The following is a 7612-nucleotide window of genomic DNA, read 5'->3' on the forward strand; positions in this document are numbered from 1 at the left end:
AATTTCTCAGGCCAGTTTTTCCAGCTTACAAAAACCTGTTTGACTCCCTTGACCGTACGTCGTTTTAATATTTTTTCCACTTGATACATCTTGTCGTTAAATATTTTTACCTTTTGAAGTTCCTCAGCGTGAAAGGAACCCTTGATAGGTTCTCCATCCAAATCTTTGAGTTTGTATACAGGAGGAGAACGGGGTATCCGGTCATACACTGTAAACACTTCATCCGTAAAACTCTGTTCGTATTTTTTGTCAAACACTCCACGGACCTTGGATATTCTGACAAGATCCCCTTGTTTAAACGTTGTCACTGAGTCCTTGCAATATCTGTTGGACTTGACATCATACAGATTCTGAAACACTTGAAAGGCATTTTCTGGGGTCACTTCCATAGGGCTCATTTTAATGCTGGAGTGGTAGGAATGGTTGTAGCTTCTAGCTAGGTTTTGCAGTACATCGACGTACCGCCGGGTATTGTTAGCTGTAAAATATCTCCACATCCTTGTTTTTAATGTGCGGTTAAATCTCTCGACCACTGAAGCTTTTGCTTCACTCGCTGTGGCAAAATGTTCAATACCGTGTTTCTCCATTAAAACCTTAAATTTCTTGTTAAAAAATTCTTTACCGGCATCAGTCTGAAGTTTTTTGGGGATCTGACTTTCTGTAAAAACTGATTCAAATGCCTTTACCACCTCAGCGGCTGTTTTCCTCTTCAAAACTCGTACATACGCCCTTTTTGAAAAGATGTCAATGACTGTTAATAAATAATTATAACCATCATTTTCCATGGCCAGAGCTTGCATGTCACAGAGATCAGCCTGGAACTGCCTCAATGGTCTGGTGACAAAAACTCTGTTTCTCGGGAACTTTATTCTTGCAGGTTTATGTAGAGTATAGGTATCTTCTCCTGATAAAAAATCTTTAACTTTTTCAACCGCAACCTTCTTTCCTGTTTCATCTTGCATAACCCTCCTCAGCCTATCTACACCCCCAAAACTTCCCGGATTTGAAGGGCTATAATATACTTTCTTCATCAGCCGTCTTCCTGCCATCTCTGCCTTATGCTCACTCTGCCGATTACTTGTTAAATAATGAGAAAAAACACACAGGAGGGTAGATTTATCCTTATTTTTATTTTATTTTATTTTTGTATTTAATATAAACAAAAAACAACCAGAAATCAAAATCAGATAAAATGCAGATGAATTCAAACACTACTAGCTTTTAAACAACACTTTTGGGAAAGGTTACTATGTTCCTACTTTAATTGTATTTAATAGTAAAAAGAAAAAAGAAGAAAAATCATATAATGCAGATTAACTAAAGTACTGGAATACTAAAAAAAAATGATACAACAAGTCATCAAACATGTGAGATCAGTTTGTCAGTCCATAGCACTCTGAAACAGAGTTAAGTTGTTTGAGATGTCTCTCATCGACCATGCGATCATAAACGTGCGCTATTGCACTGTGGATGCCTTGTACCGATTTCAGTTCATATAAAACCGTCTTGGCAATCGTCTTCACTCTGAAGTCATCCGCTTGTATGCTTCGAAGTACCAGAAGATTCTGAATAGCAGGAATGAGTTTGGGGGTTACGAGTCGTCGTACGATGCGTTGAAAGTTGACTTGGTAATAATCCTCCCCCAGTACCTCCAGGCAATGGTGTTGATGCTGGCTTGGGTGGTTTGTTATACATCCATAGCAGGTTTCTCTGAGATAGTTCAAAGAGGTTATGTTGAATAAATGAAGTATCGCTGTTTTCACCGTATTGATGAGGGTGGTTGAGAACCAACCGTCAATTTCGTCCTCCTGGTTACTCTCATCCTCTGCTGAAGGCTGAGGGTCCTCCATCGGTCCCAGGGTTTGTGTAGGGGCTTCGGTAGAGGGTGAGTAGCCGGTGGCTACCTCCTCCTCCACGACCACCTTCATGTCTTCAGGCAGGACATTCGCGTCTACAGACTCAGCCATGAATAGCGGTGATGGTGAGCAGAGGTCTGGAGAAAGCGGTAGATATTTCATGTTGTATCCTGTAGGTGATGCAGGACTGAAGTGGTTCTCTGAGAATGAGGATGTTGAGGTGGATGGTGAGAAGAGGTCAGGGGAAGGCGGATGATATGGTCCAATGTTGAAGCTTTCATCGTGCTCAGGAGAGAAGTGGATCTCTGCTCGGTGGTTGTAGAGATCCCTGTATGGTGTCGGTCCACTCATTCTCATGATACGATTCTCAGTGTCTGTGAGCTTGCAGTTATCCCCCGTATATATATCATAGGAAGGGGCGTGTCCTCAGAAGAGGGTTCGTTCTACATGTAAAACAGGAAACGTCAGCGTTTTTTTCACTGACATGACATCGATCCAACTTCGTGACTTTTGGAAAAGGTCGGAAAGACGATGTCCAATTTCACTCATCTTCTCTGCCCAAGCTTCAAACGGCAGAGCCAGCATTGTCTTGAATACGCCGCAGTCTTGATTGAAAGCCTCCAACACAAACAGATCTGAGGGACTCGTCCGGTTGTTCCTGCGTCTGCTTGCCCGAAAAGACCAGCGGCCATTTGCTGTGGTTTTTGACCCCCACACTGCGCTAAAGAGAGGTTCTCTCTCAGCTATTTCAACATCGGATGGTATATGAAACATTCTCGCCCGTTTTACAGGTCGAGGAGACAGTTCATTTTCTTCTTCTTCTTCTTCCTCCCTCTCCTGCCTTGAGACTGTTTCAGGGCTATCATTAAGGTGCGGGATTGCAAGCTTTAACACAGCCCAGTCGCTGTGGGTGAGTGTACACAGAGCCAGTGATCCATTAAATACCTCGTCTTGATCCAATTGATACAGGCAAAGCTCTCCTATTTCATACATGAAAATATAACCCCAGCTGCCAACCAGGCCATATGGCTCCAAAGACCATTCTTCCTGCAGAGTGTTGAACGGGGGTCTTTGTACCCTGCAGATGTAGTATGTTGATTTCTTAGGAGCATTCAATTCACGGGATGAATACTGGTAGACGGTCACTGGGGTTTCGCACAGAACTGACATACCTCTTGGCCGAACCGAGGTCTGATTTTCAACCATGGTTGTTGAAGTTGATGTTGGATCCTCATCATCGGTAGAGTATGTCACGACGGGAATTCCGATAGGTATCTCCGTTGAGGAAGTATATGATGCAGTTGCTTGTTCATCATCATCATCTTGGCACGCGTTGCGTTTCTCCTCCGCTTGACGATAAACTCTCTTAACTCTAGCCATTGTTGAACGGGTGTTCTTTTTTTCCAACGAATGCTGCATGTAAAGTGCAGAGTTTTATCTCTGTATTTAAAGTAAACACTAAGGCACGCCCTATTGTTTTCATTGGGTTATTCAAGGTTTAACGATGCTTACAAACACACCCCCTCTATTTTTAATTGGTGCTGATGCCAAACAGTTTCCGATAATACCATATTTGTCTTGTTCTATTTATAACAAACACACCCCTGTGTTTTAATTGACTCATTTAAGGTATTGCCCCTAATGATGACAACCAATCAGCATCCACTGTTACGCCCCCCTTGGACACACCACCTGCTTGACCACGTGACCTCCTGCCCACATGGCAACCACATGGCGCCCATATGGCGCCCACCGGAAATCCCGCCCTCACCGGAAGTCCCACCCACCTGTCAAAAAGTTTGATGAAAGGGTGTACTTAAATTCTCTCACACTTTTTCCTTCCCACAGACTTCCCACTGAGGTGCCTTGATACAGCACTCTGGGAACAGCTTATTCATTCAGAAATTTCTTTCTGTGTCTTACCCTCTTGCTTGAGGGTGTCAATAGTGGCCTTCTGGACAGCAGTCAGGTCGGCAGTCTTACCCATGATTGGGGTTTTGAGTGATGAACCAGGCTGGGAGTTTTAAAGGCCTCAGGAATCTTTTGCAGGTGTTTAGAGTTAACTCGTTGATTCAGATGATTAGGTTCATAGCTCGTTTAGAGACCCTTTTAATGATATGCTAATTTTGTGAGATAGGAATTTTGGGTTTTCATGAGCTGTATGCCAAAATCATCCGTATTAAGACAATAAAAGACCTGAAATATTTCAGTTAATGTGCAATGAATCTAAAATATATGAATGTTAAATTTTCATCATGACATTATGGAAAATAATGAACTTTATCACAATATGCTAATATTTTGAGAAGGACCTGTATATTTAAATACTACATTAGGTGGATGTGAATAAAGTTCTACTGTAAGAGTTTTTGGCCATACTAAATGAGTTGTTGTCAAAAACATTTTTACTTGACAATGATAATATCTTATGCTTCTTTTGTATTTGTTCATTGTAAAGAATATGAAAACACAAAACAATACTTGGTGAAAATGTTATCTTTTCGTCCCTTTCCATTGCAGGTTTGTTGGCCATGACTGTATGCACAGACAATGAGTTGACTTGATTTTTAATCGCTCACAGCAAACAGAAACATGTATAAACTTTGCACTGAAGAAAAAAATGGAAAGCTGGCTTTAAGTCTCTTGCAATGTAGTGTTCATCCAAGCAACCTCACAGAGTAACCTTATCACATTAGATCTAGATGAAGCCCATATTTAAATAAATTGAAGTTTTTTTAACATAAAAAGCCCTCGTTGTCCGATGAGCTAACCCCTCCCTCCTACTTCCCCATGTCTAAAGGGATTCCAACCGGTCCGGACTTCCCTAAAACCTGAAAGATCTTACTAAGCAGGTTTACTGAAAGTTCTGTTTAAGCTGGTGTCGGGAAATAACTCGCCTAGCCTCTGACAGCCTTCATACAAAAGTCTCGACCTTCTTCAACTGGAGGTCTGGACGACTGAGTAGCCTATCGAAGTCATCCACACTTTCAACAGTCACTTTTGTTCACGGCTGCTCATTCCCTAATTTTACAACTGGCTCTTGGTATATGGGCTAGGTTAATTTTAGTAGCTCGGCACGAGCCCCAACGGCGCTGTTTTAACAAACTTGGTTAAGACAACCTATAAAAACCTCCTAAAATATCTTAGAACCAGGCAACAAGACTTTTTACCACCAATGAAAAACCAACAATACGGTGACTCAAATAATTGAATTTCCACGATTTAACTAGAATTTTATCTGCTTTCTTTAATTAGTAACGCTTTTGCAGGGGTCAGTAACAGCTTAAATTTGGCAACACAAAATAATTTCAATAATAGAAATGAATGAATCAACTCAACCTGTCTTTCCCTGATGCTGAAACTAGTGAGTTTGGAGAGGCTTTGAAGACGGAGGCTCATCCATGCACCTGATGGAGATGTTTCTTCTGGTAACAACGAGTGATTTCTTGAAGGGAATACGACTTAATCTTCAGGTTTCTTCCTTTAAGTGGACAGGTACTGATGCTCCAGACGTTGATGGTTAAACAGGATCTTTGTTGTTATTTGTCTCTGAAGACAGTAGTTTCCAGAGGCTGAAGAGTTGAAGGAAACCCGGAGACATAAATGAAGTTGAATCAGGACTTCCAGAAGCCTGAAACTTAGAGCAATCAGCTGTTCACCGATCAAGTTCACTTCTGTTGTCTGGATAAAAAGGCTTTAGATGAAATCAGATTCTTAATCTTGAGGCACAGCCCTTTCTGGGCCCACGGGTTGATCCTCTTCTTTAATGCAGTCGATCAGTTGGGCTGTGTCTCTGTTCCTTTTCCATCTAAGCTTCTTTTCTCCGTCTGATCTTGTTCGCTGGTCTTCTGTGAGGAAACAACCCCGTTTCTGCTCTCATCATTGTTTTTATAGCGCTTGATGCATTCACCGGTCAGGTCCTTATTAGGCTTCTCAGTTATTGCGCAACCTATGCAGCTCAGCTTCTTGGTTATTGCTCAATACTTTAGTCATGGTCATTGTGACCTACTGATTCTGTTTCTCAGCCTTGGAGATGCCGATAATAGCTAAGCTGGTCTGTAGTCGCATCCTCCCGTCACTGTCATCATGCAGCCGGCTCTCGTCACTCCCAGTCATCCTACAGTTCTTTCCCTAATCTGCTCAGTTTTAAACTTTACACAGTATTACACATTTCATTCTTCAGCTTTCAGCATTTACTTTAAAACACAATTGCAAAACCATCACTTCATTCTTTTTATTCATGCTTCACAAATGATTAATGTTATATTTCTTTCATATATAGCTGATTGAGAATGTCAAACCTTAATGTTTTTTACTTTAATTCTCAGTTCTTAACCACATTTCAATCATACATCTTTTAACTTGATAATTAAAGATTACTAATTTTATTCAATACATGTGAAAGAATGTAAAATCATCATACATCATTTCTTTGGATATACTTGTTTATATTTTTGCAAAAGATAAGACAGATAACATGTGGCAGATAATATGTGGCGCCACACAGGCCTCTCCAGTCTCTCAGCTCCAGAATATGAGAACATGCTTGTTTCACTCCCCACTGCTTCTACTGTGTGTTTTAATAATTATTGCATGGATTACACATAAGGATATAAGGATATTTATTGTAACTTTTATGGAGTTAACTGTGAGCAGTTACTAAATGTTGCATGGATTACATGGAAAGATCTCACCTTATTTTGACATGTGTAGAATGGTCTTTACGGTGAAAAATACGGGTCTCCATATTCTAGCTTTTAAAATGTAGCTTTGGATATCAGGTCTTGGTCTCAGAAGAACCTGCCTTGACTTCACCACTGGTTGTAATGTATCTGATCATTTTTGTACAATTTGCTGAATTATATGTTATAAATTAGTCCTGAATAAATGAACAGAATTGATTTTCATATCCTCTTGTTACTGTACATTTTTTAGTATCATGGAATGCATTACGTTCAATCCATCCATATGTAATACTCATAAATCACAAAATAATTTTATCGTTATCTTGAATCACATTCAGCAATTGAAGGAAATTGTCTAGGAGTCCCTGGAGTCTAAAGAGTTTACAGTTTCTGGTTCACAGGAGTTTCATTTTAAAAAATAACTACACGTAAACAAACATTTAGTGCACTTTATATTTGACATAAAAATTTTCAATCCCAACAATCCCCTAATTTGATTGTTTTTTCTTTGTGCAGTGTATTGGTAGATTCTGAAAATATATAAATAATTGTAATAAACACTGGGAAACAAAAAAGAGGCAAAACAAAAAAACTTAATCTTTCTAAAATTGTTCATAGAAAAATAACACAACATATATTTATTTTCCCGTATTTGCCTGAGTATTTGTTTGGCTTTTCCACATTACAGTTAATTCAATCCTGTAAGACTCACAATGAGAAAACACATAGGTGGCGATTAGAGAAGTTTATTTGCAGATATTTATTTCTTTGGTGCTCAGACCCTGGAGGATGACACGAACGCTGAGAATGACATGAGCTTGAATGAACATTTTAGGATTAGAATTAGAGATGTCTTTCCCTCTTGGGATCTGACTGGTGGTGGAGTGGAGGTCTGAGGAGAATCGGGAGGAGCTGGAAGCCAGATGGTGGAGATGGGGAGGAGGAGGGTCGAAGCTCAGCTTGAAGAGCGAGGAAGTCCATGAGTGAAGGTCTTTAAAGCGGAGCCTTAGACGGTGATTGGCTGAAGAGGAATGCGGACTCCATGCTGATTGGTTGGAGCGGGGACGCATG

The sequence above is a fragment of the Girardinichthys multiradiatus genome, chromosome 10 (genome assembly GCF_021462225.1).
Source record: "Girardinichthys multiradiatus isolate DD_20200921_A chromosome 10, DD_fGirMul_XY1, whole genome shotgun sequence".
In the NCBI taxonomy this organism is placed as follows: domain Eukaryota; kingdom Metazoa; phylum Chordata; class Actinopteri; order Cyprinodontiformes; family Goodeidae; genus Girardinichthys; species Girardinichthys multiradiatus.